Consider the following 17,778-nt stretch of genomic DNA (forward strand, 5'->3'; position numbering starts at 1 on the left):
TTCTTAGTATAGGCTGATACAATCACTCCTTTATTACCGTGATATTAATAATTTTTTTGCAATCTCAAATTATTTTATCACTATTAAATGGAGTGTTGAGGTTACTTCAACACTTCGTTTGTGATTCTTAATCACAGGGTGTGAATGCAGCAGCTATAACACCAACAGCATCGACATTCCATGCATCGTTGTAGACTGGCGGCAGTGGGAGGAAACTGCCAAGTTGTGCGAGAGGATTGACAAACTTCTCAATCAAACTCTGACCTGAACTATTGCAATGCGGTCTGAACCAACGCCCAGTGTTCAAAACCGGAATTCGTAGTCCAATTATGATTTATTATTATGTTTATTCTTTCTACATTCAATTTGACAACATAGTTTTCACGTAATCCTAATATAATACTACTTCCTTACAGAAATTAAATAAAAACACCAGTTTTCTTGCTGTATATACACTCAACTTTCGGGATTGTCATGGGTGCTATAATAAATAAAAAATAATGTTACACTAAAGCAACTCGAAAATTAAAAAAATTATATAATTTGAGATTGATGAGGAAAATGGACTGGGACTAATTTTTAAGCAGATACAAAATAGTTTGCCTATGCAGGGAATAATCATGGACGTTGTGTCCCGTAAGGATTTTGTTTAGAGGGTGTACTCGCTTCATGCATGTTGTTACCCTATCCAAGCTTTCATATTGACACTAAAATAGGACACCTAATCAGGTCAGGAGAAGACGCCAAGATACTGTAGGAAGATCTTAACAAATTGTTCACATGGTCGGAGAAATAGCAAATGGATTTCAATATCTCATAATGAGGTGTATTAAACGTAGGTTTACACAACTCAGAAAACATATTTATCTTAGATAACGCCTTTATAGAGAAAACGCAGTGCAAGAAATAATTGGAAGTGCTACTGACAAAATCCAGGAAACAGTGCATTAGTGCCAGGAGTATATCAAACAAAGCATTAGGTTTCATTTCAAGGACCGTTACGAATGAACGTGGAAAGGTAATTATCAAACACTATCTGGCGTTTGTTAGACCCATCCTTGACCATGCGGTACATTTTTGGTCTCCGTCCTATAGAATGGATAACTTACTATAAAAAGTACGGAGGAGAATGACCAAAATTATACATGGGCTAAGAAATTTACCATATGCACCTTTTCTACATTCTCTAGGAAAACGCAAAGTGCAGGTTGATCTAATAGAGGTGTTCAAGTGAATCAAGAATTTTTACAAGGGCGATGCAAACAAGATCATAATACTACGACAACAGGGCAGGACTCGCAATAATGTATATATATATATATATATATATATATATATATATATATATATATATATATATATATATATATATATATATATATATATATATATATATATATATATATATATATATATATATATATATTTGGACAAATTTAAATTTAAGAAGGAAGTAGGCAAGAACTGGTGTACTAATAGAGTGGTCAACGAATGAAATAGACTTAGTAAATACGTATTAAGCGCTAAAACACGGCTGTTAGACAATTTTATGGATGGGGATGATAGGTGGTAGTAGATATGGAACTGCCTAGTGTAGGCCTTATGGTCCCTTGCAGTGTCCTTTATTGTGTTCTAGGCAGGATCGATCGATTTCTGTGGACGTCACTTTCGTCTACTCCATCTAGGATTTTCTCTTGTAAAGATCACCCTGTGAATGGGTTCAACATATGGGAGATGTGCCACATAGCTAACATACCTTATAACCGAAGTTGACGTTCATAATTAGTTTAAAATCGCTTATGCGGTTTAAACTTGGTTACATGATTTCTAACTCTAATATTTAAAAAAAATGGGTGTTGAAATAAGTCTAATGGGTACAAGAGTGCTTAAAACTGACCACAAGGGGTGCTGAACTTCGATAAGGAAATACGTCATAAGGTATTGCAGGTCACACTGTCCGTACGGAAATTTTTATTTTTAATTTGTTCTTAGGTCTCGTGATGCCCTCCTCTCTCAAACCAATATATTTTCAGTAATTTCTGTTCATTATCTTAACGTGAACATTTCAAACATGCCACATATTCTTTTAGTTTATTTACCAATGGCAAATCTAATAATCCCACTCTCCCATTAATGTTAATGTATAAGACTTAACCAATTTGGTTGCTTATCCTTGTATGCACTCGATCTCATTTACATTTTTCACTTTGTATGGAGGCAATACCATTGCTGTGTATTCTAATGTAGGGCGGAGTATATAGGCTCTAAAAGTTCCATATCATGATCATCCATGTAGTGAAAAGTCATTTCGCCACTCTACTACTCATATTTCTCTCACACCCATAGCAATATGTTTCTAAGGTGTCAGGTTACCTCTAATTAAGGCCTCTTTTGTCTTTGTAACTATTTATCTTCATATACAACAGTTCAATGTTAGTCATGTTTAGCTTTCCCGTAGGCATTTGCAACCTCTGTTACTGAAATAAATTGTCCACTCTTGTGTCAATTTGGTTCATATTGTTTTTTTTTTTATCATATTTCAGTTTGAATGTCCGATATTAATCTGAAATATCTCACCCGCGTTGATGCTTATGTGAGTTTAGGTTGACATCTTATCCATACTCCCAAGTCGCTCCCCTTTAGCTTTTGTAAATGTTTAACTTTTCCTTGAAAAAAATAAATTTAGTTTTGAAAAACTAATGTCAAAGTATACTGTACACGTATGTACCTATGTATGTATGTGTATGTTTAGAAACTACAGAATGTACGTTTATCAGATACATATATATATATATATAAAGGGTTTTCCTTCCAAGGAACCTATTAATTTGGCTAAACCAAAAACTACTTCTTGTCGCGGAGTAAAGATTAGGTTCTGCGTTGTTCGGCTCGGTACAGCTGAGGTTTTCAGGGCCCTGAGAACGTCCAGACCCTCGCAAGATTCCCCATTTTATTTTGAAAATCGTTGGTGAATCGAGCGAGATGGAGGCCTAAATCCAACAGGCTTACGACCGACAAGGGTAAGTAAATACATACATGAAGATATTGCACAGTATCAGTTAGTCTAATAATGTTAAAACATGATGTTTAACGGGAAGTCATTGGCGCTATACGGTTGTAGTGGATGACAATTGAAGTTTAGTTTTTGGTTATTAAAAAAGAATATGTAATTGCAAAAAGTCTATTTAGTTATTTATTAGATATCTGGAAATTATCGTTGCAAATAATGAAGTAGTAAACCGGGCTGAAAAAGGAAAACAATGACAGGGTGAAAAAATTACCGTCTGCCTGCTCAATATAAAATCAATATTGACGATACCAAAACAACAATGTGAAAGTATTCAGTGGCAGTTAAAACATACTGCAATGCTCTTTTTATGAATATTATTTTATTCCTTTGTTTACACAAGTATATGTTGTATAGACGGCATAGACCTTGTGATATTTGTACTGTACAGAAAATTTGTCGAGTCCTCCGAGTCGGCACATTTAATTAACATTATGCAATGGAATACAGAAGTACCAATAATACTGAAAATATATTATATGGTTGGTATTTCAGTATTTTTATTTTCTATTAGTAGACTAGTTTTTATTCTGAATCGTACATGTGAACGTAAAAAGTTCTATTGACTAGTCCCGACGTGTTCAGTCATTATTGTTGACAGTTGCCAGTTCATGATTTAAAAGTAAATGAAGACCTTTCCAGAATACACATTTGAACAAAATTCGCGAAATGTTAAAATTCGTTTAAGTACAGCCATATAAGCTTCATTTTATTTGTTTCGATACATGCACAATTATCAGCTTGTGTAATACATAGGGATTTGCAGTTATGTTTGTGCCATATTCAGTTAGTTTGACTGTAGATTCGATTAAATGCCATAAACTTAGTCAAAACAACGCTAAACGTCCTTTAGTTTGGTTTTTAATGATCTGTATTGGTTGCCATTAAGAAATAATGATAATTTCATCACGTTCAGTGACAACAACCATCTGGAATGATCGTGTTAAAACTTGCGATAGCCTGTTGTGTCGTCTGCTATATAAAGCGCGCCAACTCCTACCCTCCACTGTCATTCATCGTTGTACTAAGCCTTGACAGAACCACATGGGTGTTGTTTGAAACAGATGAATTTTGTTTTCTAAGTTGGTTTTGCGGCTAGAATCGAATAATTGCCTGTTGTGATCATATTTAGAAGTGCCAGCAACGCCGTGCAAGGTCGGTAAATAGCTATACTTAGAGTATTGTACAAGAAGTTATTGCAATATGGTGAGCGCAGCTATGAAACGAGGCTCACAAGTTGGAAATTTTGTTTTCTCAAGATATATAAGAAATATATTGGAAGATTTAGATTACCGGACGATAGAAGAAATGGGAACGCAAGACATGGTTACACACACCATGAAGTGGACGTGTATTATATGCCGTGAAAGAAGTGCTAAGACAAGGCTAGATTGATTATGTTGACTCAGCCCATTGGACGTGTGATCACATGTGAATCTGGAAGATCAGTCTAAAGGATAGATATTTCCTCATCAAGGACGAGGCGGCAATGGCATTGGTCCATGAAGCTGGGTACAGCCGTCCCAGCGAGACCAAAATTTCCTCCCATGGTAAGACAATAGTCAATGATCCAGGGGTGAAGTTTACATGTATGATGTTGGGCCATTGTTTGCTGTGATATATGTATATATATGTTAATATATATATTACTTTACTGCACATGAATGTTCAAATTTATTTGCTTGTGGAGATTGTTTTATATTATTTTATGTATTTATTTTTTTGAAAATAGAATAATGTCGCATCCTGTAGTTAACTGCTCCACTTTTTTGGGAGGTTGGGTAGGGTATGTGTTATGAATGAGGTCATATTTGCCAAAATGTGAAAAAATAAGATAAAAACAATAATATACATGTGTGGTTCTATTCCAGTATCACACATATACATGTTTCACGTTTCTTTTTTGAAAGATCTATTTTTTCTGTGGTATGGTTACTATAGGTCAGGAGCTATTGAACAATGTAAGTTTCATGTTCTACATCTATAACAGCATGATTCTGGAATTTTACCATACACACACACACAGACACACACACACACACACACACACACACACACACACACATACATATATATATATATATATATGTGTATACAGTGGCTGCGAAAAGTTTGGGCGCGTAACAAATGTAAACACTTGTGACATTTAAATAATCATTTAAAGACCTATAAATAGCTTATTACATACCGTATTTACCAAGCGATTTTCCTTTAAGCTTTATGACCTTCTCCAAACGTGCCGGGATGCATCTTGCCAGGTTTTGTACGTGTTGAGGAATAATATTATCCCAAATATCCTGTATTTCTGTTTTTAGCTTAGCTGTTTTTTAATTATATGCCATACGTGCTCAATGGGATGTAGGTCTGGAGAATTTCCAGGCCATTTTTTGAAGTAATTAACACCACAGTCTTCTAACCATTGGGTAACAGACCGAGCTGTGTGAGCAGGAGCTCCGTCCTGCATAAACCAACTAGCATTGCACTTTTCAAAACTTTCAGGCAGGTTATCACACAATAACTCGAAATAAGTGTGCTGATTTACACTCATTTTGTGCAAGAAACACTAAATTGCCAACTCCACCAAATGCAAAGAATCCCCACACCATAACACTTGCAGCATGTTTCACCACTTTAGCTGTATAGCGAGGGTCATTAGGGTCAGACCCCTGGGGCGCCTCACACGCTTCAACCTGCAGCCCGACGACACCACAAACGTTGACTCATCACTCCACAATACTCGTTCCCAGTCTTCTAAGGACCAGTCCTTATATTTCTTGCAAAATGCTATGCGATCACGTATGTTTTTTGCACTTAGGAGGGGAAGAACTTTAGCACAGCAACTACGGTATTGTAAATCTTTGGCTAAATGATCAGAAATACATCTTACAGACACATCATGCAGCAGTGCAGGGTTATTTTCTTTCAGTTTTCGAGCTGTGAGCGTTGGATCTTTATCTAACTGCCTCCTAATAACCGTAGAAGTATGATTTGATATCTTCCTTGGCCGACCAGAGCGATGCTTTGGAGTAGGAATGATGTCACTTCCTCCGTCTCGAAATTTCTTGGTCCACTTTTGCACTTGACGCACTCCAATTCCCACACGAGTAGCAATATCTTTACACTTATAACCCTCCTTATAGAGGGTTATGATTGTAACAACTGTCTCTCTCTCCAGCTCTTTACCACTTCCCATTACGGAGATATCAAGGTACAAAAACAGAGACCACCGCAAAAAAAAGACTACTCCCCGTGAGAAATGTTTAGAAACTGACTCCACGTGACATCGAGTGCGCCTAAACAGAGTTGCCAAGTAGTGCGTATTGTCTCGGCTAAATACGGGTACAAACGCTAGCATTGAAAAATAGCAAAAAGTTTTGGCGGAAAGTTGTATTTTTCGCATGTTTTGAGTTTAGCGGAAAGTTTGGCCGCCTATAATTTTGCGCCCAAACTTTTCGCGGCCACTGTATGTATGTATGTGTATATATATATATATATATATATAATAAAAAAGCATACTTGTGAAACTAGTCAGGGATAAACTAAGACTCGTGTTTCCTGCTGTACTTATGTCAACCTGTCAGAATATCTCAATATTAATATATATATATATATATATGTTTATATTTGTATGTATATGTATATATATACATATATATGTATGTATGTAAGCCTTAGGAATGCATACTGACCTACACCTGTCATAATTTATGGTTGTATTATACGAACATGGAAAATGTTGAGCTTGGAAAGTGAAGTGGTGAATAGTATTCAGAAATGGAACTAAGTCATTTTTGTAAATTTGTATAAAAGATTCATTTAAAGAGAGGGTTCATGTAGAGTTTTGGACAGTAACATTGCCATTTCTCTATTTTGCTTCTGATATATTGTCATTATTATTGTTTTTATTTTATTTTAAAATTGATAACATTAACCCATCATGACTGAGGGTGCACACCATTGTTATCTTCCTCTTTTGGGATCTAAGCAAATCAAATTTAGCCACAGATGTATGTTATTGTAAAGTTATGCTTCCTCTCCCTTGCCCTCACAGTCAGTGTAAGAGATCAGATGGTGTGGGCTTGTCAACCAAACCCACAGCCACAATTCTCACCAACTGGACAGCAGAACACAACTACATGCCATGCCTCATTGTCAACAATGCTCTTATACCACACACAAACACACACACTTTAGGTAGGGAAATGCACATACACACACACACTTGTCTCCTGTTCTCTAATTTTCGAGGTATGTTAGAAAATTAGAGAATAGAAGACGGGGCCCAATAAGAATTGATCCTTTCCAGTATGCTACAATTAGGAAACGCACACTTGATGACACAGTGGTATAGTGAAGGATATAAGCAAGATTGAGAGAATACAAAGGGCAGCAACAAAACTGGTCCCCAGCCTGGCAGGTAATCCTTATGAGGAAAGACCAAAGGACTGGGTCTGCCAATTTTGAAAGATCAAAGTGGGAGAGTTAGTATGATTACAGTATTCAGGTCACTAAAGGGGTAGACTGCAGTAGCAGAAAAGATCCGAGTAAAGACGGGAGGGATTGAAGAGGTCATGGGAATAAGTTGAAATACTACATGTCAAAAGGATGTGAAGAAATAGTTTTACATATAGATGCAGAAATATGTGGAATAGTTTAGGTGATATAGCCTAAGCTCAAATAATACACATTCAAATCTAAATATGATAATTTGGAAATCAAGGATGTAGATGAAGTTGGAACCGTGCATAAATTTTAGTCTAGGTGTGTTTGAAAATTAGTGTTACTCCTTTCCTGTATACTACAGTTAGGTAAAAACACACACACACACAAACGAACAAGATTGTTGAAGTAACATACGATGCATCCGTGTCAGTCAAACAACTCATTACGTAGACAAAATGCTCATTTAGACTTAATGTCCTTAGATCACTTGTGGTCACAACATTCAGACAAAACAAACTACCACAGTATGCAAACAATATATGCTCTGTGATGAATTGTGCAAGCCCTGTATGGGCCCTGAAGCTCACAAGACACACCACATCACCCTACAGACTATACACAACAAAGCCTTGTAGACAATTACAGGCTGCACAAATATAATGCCTACATACCATCTACACCATCAAACGAAAGGTCTCAAAATCAAGATAACCTTGACAGAGGCACTCAAACACAGCCCACCCACTAAATTACATGGTAGAACACCCACACATGCCAAGAAACATAAAAAACCTGGATACCTATATTACACACATACTTTCTCTTCCTTCACAACTTCCAGAAGCATAACATAATCATATCACTCACTGCTCTATCAACTGACTGAAAACAATGGATTACTGCATGCCAGACCCCCTGATCATCCTCTGGGTCCTGTCTTCCCTGAGAGGACAGAGACTACCATCCACCCCTTCCAAGTTACTAGAAGAGGCTAGATGACTGCATCACTGTCCAGGATGTAACACTTTACCCCATACTATACAACACATTATGGAAGACTGTATTGTACACAATCATGCACATCAACAAAACAATATACACAATAAATTATTTGTGGGGAAAACCGTTTCAGCCATGGTGTTCCTCGGGGAGATGGGTCTGCTTGGCCTGACAGTCTAGGGAGTATGACAACAAAAAATTTTGGTGCATATGTCTTGTATATGCTTTATGTTGTTTGAAATTGACTTATTTGTTTTGCATGGGTTCTTAGTGACAGTAATTTTCCTAGTATGAATGAATCTCTTCAAATGTAACCAGTTTGAAAATTATAGATGTCTAATTTGATCAGAATGTGTAATATGTTTTTAGTACGTACGTACCAAAGTCAGTAATAGCTAAATAGATTACCCTTAATTTTTTTTTTTTTTTCCAATTTGAAGTATCGTCTGCTTAACCCGCACAGTGCCAGCGGCAAGTAGTGTATCCCATAGTGCCAGCGACGCATATATGCGTCGGCAACTTCAAAAATTCATAACTCGAAAACTAATCAATTTGGAAACAAACTATAAACAGAGACAGATCCGCCAACTCTTCACATACATGCCCTCAGGCTAGACACCTCCCAAGTCCCCCCCCCCCCGCGTGGGGTGATGCGGGGGTGGAGTCAGTGTTTCTTCTACCGCGAGAGAGGAAACATGGCGCGACGCATGAAAAATATTCTGCGTACTCCTGAGTTTGAGGAAAGGCTCAGGGCTCTCTCAGATTATGATTTTACTGACTCTGATGCTAGTGTGACTGATGACAGTGATAAAGACTATGTTCAGGGACAGGAGGGTGAAACATCGAGTGGTGAGGAGAGTGTTGTGCCCTCGCCGCGGCTAGTGAAAAAGTATAGTGTGTTACAGCGCGCTTCTGTAAAAACTTTGCCAACCACTGCCAAACGTCGTCTCTATGATGACAGTGACGAAGAAGAGGCAGTGGATGACCCCAAAATACAAGAGTGGTTGAGGAAGCAGCGAAAAAAAACTCGTGAGGGACGCAGTGGGGAAGCCAGGGATGATGCAATCGCTGGCCCGTCTGGCTTGCCTCCTCCGCCACCACCCGCACCAAGCTCCCCTCCAACCCCGATACAAGATCCCTTCGCTTCATCACCTGAAGCTTCACCATCTCCATCACCACCAGGTCCATCGAGGTGGTGATGTGGGGAAAGGGAAAGGACATGTGAAAGGCAGAGGAAGGGGTGCTGCTACTACCGGGGTTCCATGTGGTGGTCGACGTGGGGTCAGGGGTGCGGCAAGACGTCGGGGACGAGGAAAGCGCGGAGCATCACGTGGTGTCGCCGAGAGACAAAGCCGTCCTGATTCTGGTGAAGAAGGGGAGGGTGATAGTGATGTTGAGTGGAATTGGGAGGATGGAAGTTCTTTCGTCCCAAATATTCCTCCTTTCACCGGCCAGGCAGAGGCTGGCTGCAAAGTTGATAACCTAAATGCACAGTCATTACGAAGTGATTTTTTCTTCCACTTTCTGAATCGCACGCTGGTGACTGAAATAGTGCGGCTGACAAATGTGTACCAGGTTCTGAGGACAGGGGGCAGGATTCAGACACCTTACTCCCGGTATTTTGGCTGGAAAGAGGTGTCTGTATCAGAAATGTACATTTTTTTGGCAATGGTTCTCTTGATGGGGCTAATAAGAAAGGTGAATATACAGAAATACTGGTCCACCGATCCTCTGCTGACTACCCCTATCTTCAGTAAAATTATGCCCAGGAACCGTTTTCAGGCTATTTTGTCTAACCTGCATTTCTTCGACACTCTCAGCCTTGTCCAGCAGGGAAATACCGACAAATTACGAAGGATTCGCCTTGTGCTGGACTCACTAAAGCACCTGTTCTCCAGTTCCTTCAGCCCCTACAGGAACTTGGTGATCGACGAGAGCTTGGCTTTGTGGCGAGGACACATCAGCTTCCAGCAGTACATTAGGACGAAACGGCATCGCTTTGGCTTCAAGTTTTTCGTCATGTGTGACTGCAAGACCGGCTATATTCAAGATATTATTGTTTATACCGGCAGCGAGACTCAGATAACTCCAGATCGTTCTATGGGCGTATCAGGCGCAGTCGTGATTACCATGCTTGAAAAATACATAGATCGTGGGCACGTGTTGTACACCGACAATTGGTACACTAGTCCAGTGCTGGCCTACTTTCTTTTGGACAAAAATACAGGTTTATGTGGCACAGTGAAAAGGAACCGAAAACACATGCCAAAAATTGCCAAACTGGCAGAACGTGAAGTACGCTTCTACAGCAGCAACAACATACTCCTTACTGCCTGGAGAGACAAGAGGGAGGTGTTTTTGCTGTCCACAGTGAACACAATACACAAAACAAAAAGTGTCGAGTGGAAGGAAGATCAGGAAAAGTACCGATGGAAGCCTGAGCCTGTTCCAGATTATAACCTGTTCATGCGTACGGTTGACCAGTCCGACGCAATGATTTCAAGCATCGAGTGTGCCAGAAAGACGATGAAGTGGTACAAGAAGATGTTCTTCCATCTTCTTGACTTGGCAGTCTATAATGCCCATGCTCTCTACCAGCAAGTACATGGCAAAAGGGAAGTCCTGAATGAGTTCATTCTTGAGGTCATTCGGGAGGTCGTGAATGCCCATAGTACAGACAAACCGACCCAACCTACCAAGAAACCAATGCCAGGTCCCCATGAACCTCGCCTGACAGAGCGCCACTTCCCTAGTCTGATACAAAGCACAGCCACTACGAAAACTAGTCGGCGCCGCTGTAAGGTTTGCTCGTCAAGTGTCAGACGTGCACACGTACGAAAAGAAACACGCTACGAGTGCGAAGAGTGTGACGTTGGACTTTGTGTGGTACCTTGCTTCAAGGAATATCACACAATACAAAACTACTAGTGCACAAGATGACTAAACATGTAAATATAGTGTACAGTGTATATAGATTAGTTTTCCCTTCCCTCGGCCAGAGAAAATGAATACGTAAAAAACAGTGTTTTGGCCGTGTGTACTGAAACTTGTTGAAGTATATAATTATACTGAACGTACTCCATACTTGACACAAAACCACACAGAACTGAAGTGACACCCACACTGTGGTTTACAAAGAACTGCACACTTGCTACCGCACGCCATGCAGGAGCGACAAAACATTGCACCGCCTCAAATACAAGAGCCTCTATATCTCCACAACGGCTCATTCTTGTAAAACCTACCCGTGGCTCCATCTGCTTTGCAGTGATGTTGAGGATTCTGTTCCTTAGATGTGCATCATCTTTGTGTTTGATTAATAATGATCATGTCAAGTGTTGTAGGCTATTTTATATCAATTTAAAGAAGTACAGAAATGAATGAGGAAAGTACATGATTGGGAAGAAAAGAGTTGGAGAATAATGATATACAGAAGAACCCAGAAACAACACTGAAGCAGCGGACTGTGGTAACAACAGACAAATTCTTGAGAATATAGATTTCAACCAAAATATGAAAATTCCTGCAGAAATGTAGCAACACTGGACTCGAAACAAATAATAAGATATATTTTGTTTTGATTAAATTGATCATATTAGCTTACAAAAATAAATCCAGGAGAAATAAGTGAATAACAAAGAAATTACGTATAATAAATGCAACAAAAGGGAGAATAAAACAAGGTAAAAGTTGGGCATAGAGGATAGGAATAAAAAATGTCATTTGCCGTAATGGGTTGGGATTTTCTTGGCGATACTTATAGTGACAATTTAATTTTTGTACATGTTAGCACTCTAGAATAGTGTATCTAACTTGCATAAATAATGATTAGTTTTATCTGCAGTAAGATCATAATTAACCTCTTTACTGACACACTAGGGGAGAGGTAAAGAAATGTATTTCAGCGTAGATGACATTGTTTTACAAAGCTTGTTGCATGTAGGAGACATATTGTGAATGTGATGCAGGATTGCCCTGGAGCTTACTCTTACTTTGTTGGTGTTTGGGCTGCGTGCTGACCCCTCACCTCTGATACTGTCTGCCTCTATTGTTGTCAGTCTTGCGCACTTGTCATCCATTCTTCTGTATTCTCCATCCCAGCACTTCTTAGGTCTTGTTTGATGTTATCCATCCATTGTCTGGGTCTTCCTACTGATCTTCCACTGATAATTCTTTCTATCATGACCTTTCTTGCGATTCTGTCCATTTCCATTTGGGCGACATGACCATCCCATTGCATTCGTCTTGCCTTTATTGTACTTATGATGCTTCCTTGATTTGCCAGCTCTCTCAGTTCATGGTTGTGTCGCCATCTCCATGCTTGTTCATCTACATCATACCCTGGGCCAAATATCTTCCTAAGGCAGCGATTCCCAAACATGGGTCGCGAAGTGTTCAAGAATGGGTCGCGAGACCTTGTTAGAAAAAAATATTTGTACCATTGTGTTTTCAATAAAAGAAGACTTTTGAAATTGCTTTTTGGTGCTTGGGTCGCCACATCTTCACCAGATCTGGATTTGGGTTGGGGCCAAAAAAAGTTTGGGAACCACTGTCCTAAGGACTTTATTTTCCAAGACAGATAAGGAGTGTTCCATTCTCTTTGTGAGACTCCATGTTTCACATCCATACAGCAAAACTGGTTTGATAATGCAGTTGTAGATCTTCAGTACTGTCTTAGATATGTTCGCTCTTCCCAGGACTTTTTGGAGACTAGAAACATCGATAGGCTGATGCTATTCTCCTTTTAATTTCAGTTTTCATATTATTATCACCATCAACCATAGAGCCAAGGTATTTAAATCTTCTGCACATCCCTTACCTGACATTATATATTTCTAATTGTTCCTATCAACGTCCTTTTCCATTCACGTTATCTTTGTTTTTGCATTGTTCACCAATAATCCCATTCTTTTTTCTCTCTTCATAAGTCATGAAAATCTCTTTTACCCTTGTATTCTATCTACTACATTGTCAGCATATGCCAAGACATTTACCCTGCCGGTTTCAAACACCACTCCATGATTCTCCCTTGGAATCCCTCTGATAATCCTCTTCCGTATCAGGTTGAAGAGCAGGGGGGGATAATGTACACCCTTGCCTCAGTCCACTTAATATTTCAAAATAGTCGGTGCACTTATTACACTCTTATCATTGCTCTTGGTTCCTCATATGCCACTGTCAATAACTTTGTTGGAATGTTTGAAATCTTTTGGTACTTTCCACAAAGCCAGCCGGTGGACACTGTCATATGCTTGCTTAAAATCCACAAACATATGCCAGTGTCCAACGTTGTATTCCCAGCATTTTTCTAGTAACTGTCTTATTGTGAAGAGGTGATCTGCTGTCGACCTGCCTCCTCTAAACGCACACTTTTTAACGATTCAAGTGGTAAGACTTGGTGGCAGCATTCTATCTCCCTCCACAGGGTAGGCAAAAAAAGGAAATGGGTATTCAGAGAAATGATACAGGACAGTGACAAGGGGTTGGGGGACAGCATAACAGAGGGACAGTTGTAGTATAATAAAAGTATCATTTCCTTTTCTGCATGAGGGGGTGGAGAGGGGGGGGTCACCAATTTAATGAAGCGGCCTTGCTGTGGGTGTGCTGTGTCTTGCAACACTGCTTCTGACCCAGGACTGGTCAAAATGCAGGGATGACCCATCATCCAGGAGGTGCCAAGATAAGAGGGTGGAGGGGAGTGGAGTGTGATAGGGATGGAACGGGTGGGAGTGTTTTTTCATGCCTTTATGGCATTTCAATTTCCTCCAAAATCTAAGGCACATGTTGAGAGAGAGAGGGGGGGAATAGGCTAAAAAGTTTTTATTTATTTATTTATTTATTTTTGTATTATTTTTTCCAATCAATATTTTTGAGATATGGGGACTATACAGGAACAATATTCCTAGTGTAGGAGGACCAGTGATCTCTGTGTGTTTGTGTTGTTCCCTAAACTGTCTGGCTGAGCTGTCCCGTCTCCCCGAGGAATGTCATTGCTGGAACAGGGTTTTCTCACAAATCCTTTATAGCGTGTATATAGTGTTGTGGGTTTGCATGATTGTGTACAGTAAAATGCAGTATCCATGTGTTGTATAGTCTGGGGTGAGGTGTTGCATCCTGGGCAGTTGTCTGCAGTGCTGTCATCCAGCCTCTTCAGGTAACTTAGAAGGGCTGGTGGTGGCTTGGTGGTCTTTCTCCATTCAGTGGAGAGAGAGGATTCAGAAGGATGGTTATTAGGGGGTCTGCCATGCTGCATTATTCTTTCAGTTTGATGATGGAACAGTGAGTGATATGGTTATGGATGTACTTCTGGAAGCTGGTGTTTGGTTGTGGAGGAAGAGGAGACTATTTGGGTGTTTTGATGGTTCTTGGCATGTGCGGGTTTTGCTATGCTTGTGGAAGCTGCGGCAAATGTTTGTCTCTCATGTTAAGGTGATCCTAGATTTTGAGGACTTTCGTTTCATGGTGTAAATGGTCTGTAGGTGTTTTATTTGTGCAGTCTGTAATTGTCTTTAGGGTTTTGTTTTGAATGGTCTGAAGGGTGTTGTGGTGTCATAGTGAAATTAGGGGGGCCTATTTGGGGTTCGCATAACTTATCACTGAGCATATGCATTGTTTGTATACTGTAGTGTTTGTGTTCACTCAATTGTAGTATACAGAAAAGGAAAAACACTATGGGGTCCCTCTGTCCATTTTATCATACCTAGTGTATAGGGGTGTGTGGAATTTGAGTATATCATATTGTTTGTATATATTTGTCATCATATTTACCTCAATTGTACTAATGTGATAAGTTCATTGTGTCCCATCTGATCCTCAGTCAAATTTAGCTTTGAATTATACTGCTGCTTCCATTGTGATATCATTGCAGCTGTGTGGATAAAGTATTTTTTTAATAATTTTGTTCCCATAGCTGTTTTTTTTTCTGCTCCACACTAAATCGTTTTTTTTATGTCTACTCCTTTCAGTGTTTTGAATGTGTTTTTTTTTAGTATTGGCATCCCTTGTATCCTTTTTTCAAATGTTAAATCAGCTATCATAGTTTCTGCTCCTTTGTGTGTGTGTGGGTATACAAATATGCATACAAATATACACGTATACAAATATGCATATAAATACATGTTTGAACGTACACACGCACACAACGCATGAGACTGTGGTGAATATACAAGATTTTAGTGACTTGTGAACGTACGATAATGTTACCCCTACAGTAGACTGAAGTCACGTTTTTCAGTTTTCTTTGGAGGTTGGCTGAACAGGTTTTCTACAGCGGTATGACCATATATTTTAACGCTTAATTCGTTTTATTTTTGTAGTGTTTTATGTATGTTTATTTTCTGGTATTTCGAAGAATTACATTAGTAGAGTTACTCGAATAATGATTTTTAATCGAATCGAAAATTAATTTATGCTTCATTGTAACTTAGGCTACCAGTATTTGGATAATATAGAGTCGGATGTAAAAACTTAATCGCGATTTGTTAATGGAAATAGAACCTCGATGAATGCCAAATGAAAAATGCGAAAGCTAGAGTGAATATACCACTCGACGTCCCACCTAAAAATTAGAACTAGTATGATCACAAAAATGCCCATCAATCGAAGATGTCAGATAGAAGAATCGTGCATTGTCGGGATGAAGTTGTGAAAGTGTCGGCTGTCGTAGGAGGAAGGTACGTTCCATCCGCTACTGTAGAGAAAAGGAACGCGGAGGGGTCTGTTCTATGCGGATCGGGGAGAGTAGTCAATTGTAATGACAGAATACTGATGAGGGAGAAAGTATTGTATACCGCAAGTGATCATAAGTCAGCGGTAGGGGATGGTGTACCTGATGAGTACATTTTTCTGCATGTTGGATAGGAGAAAGGGGGCGTTCGGGAAATTAAATTTCTACGGAATTTGCGATTGTCATTGCTCGGTTTCGTTCGTCGACGTGCATGGAATCGAACCTTAATATTAACAGTTGCGCAAATTTGACGCAGCAAGATGTGATGTCGGGTGTCCGCAGGAATATTTGGAGGGTTAGGGCAAAATTAAATGTATGGTTAATGATGTAGGGTTATATCAAGGTACACATTAATTCACCGCATGCATTATATACGGAAGTTTTATTTTGATTTTTAGCAATCGTACACTGATATAACTGGAAAATATATAACTATGTATTGGTGGTAGTCTGCCCCTCTGGATACCCATGTATATAATATTTTTTTTACATAATTGCACAAAATTGTAGGCACTGGTAATACAATAGTCATAATCTGTATAGTCATGTACTGTAGCACGCGTACATGCAATGTGCCAGCGTCTTCTACCCGTTTATATATATTTATACCCGCACTGCGTTTGCGTAGAGGCGGGATGGGGTAAACAACGGGATGAAAGTGAGGGAATGGGACGGTAATAATTTTTGGAGAATTGTCAAATAGTACCAAAAGGAAGGGATTATATTAACTATACAACAGGTGTCATCAAGATTACTATTGTAGTCAGATAAAATAGACGGCTGCCAGTAGTCGCGCCATTAATAGTGTTAATAGCATTTGTGTGTACATAATTATATAAGTAAACTCAATGTAAAAAAGGGGAGAGGGAATAAAAAGGTACACAGAAGGGTGTAAAAGTATCTTAGAAAGTAACCGCGAACACACGAACAACAGAACTAAACATAGGCCATGCAGACAACTGCATTGACCTATATATATATATATATACACTGCGCAGTTTACAATTATTATGCACAGCTATGATAAGAACCCGCACTTCATATGGATAGGGGCTTGATGGGAAACAATATCAGATAGAGGTGATTGAGTGAAATTGAGGGAGGTGAGATGGTCGCCCTGTAAATGCACAAAGAAAATAGTCCTACAGAAGGCAGAGTTGATACATAAGGATTGGGCACAAAGTGCAGATCTAAAATGGCCTTAGAGAAAGGATGTCAGGGTGTTCAACTCCGTAGGTAGACTACCAGAACAAACAGCTCTCAAAAAGTGAAGGCCCAGTTAAGGAAAGTAAACAAGTTACTCGAAGGAGATATGGTAGGTAGAAAACGCCGAGAGAAACGAACGCGCGTAAATTATGTATTTTGAAATGCTACAGCAACAAACGAACATTGATCAACGGACAATGCGGCCGAGAACGGTCGACATGCACACGCTGTCGTGTAGGTGCAAATCAAGACGACGTTGGCATATCCAGGACAGTGTCCAGTACTGCTTGGTATGAATTAAAGAAAAGGGGGCGAGATGTTATTTGGTTGAATTGTT

At 39.3% G+C, this 17,778-nt stretch overlaps 1 protein-coding gene across 2 annotated transcripts in view; it reads left to right on the forward strand.

Annotated features, from left to right (window-relative positions):
- The first annotated feature begins 2,872 nt into the window (after positions 1-2,872).
- LOC143027090 (cyclin G-like) overlaps positions 2,873-17,778 on the forward strand; it is a 90,938-nt gene continuing 76,032 nt past the window's right edge. The window contains exon 1 of one of the 2 annotated variants that reach the window (XM_076188047.1): positions 2,873-3,020. The gene's annotated coding sequence lies outside the window, so the exon portion shown is untranslated. Of the gene's footprint in view, positions 3,021-4,384; positions 4,618-17,778 lie in introns of those variants that run through there. The other variant, XM_076188048.1, reaches the window with a different exon arrangement.

The sequence above is a fragment of the Oratosquilla oratoria genome, chromosome 7 (genome assembly GCF_046742065.1).
Source record: "Oratosquilla oratoria isolate Oo_2021 chromosome 7, ASM4674206v1, whole genome shotgun sequence".
NCBI lineage: Eukaryota > Metazoa > Arthropoda > Malacostraca > Stomatopoda > Squillidae > Oratosquilla > Oratosquilla oratoria.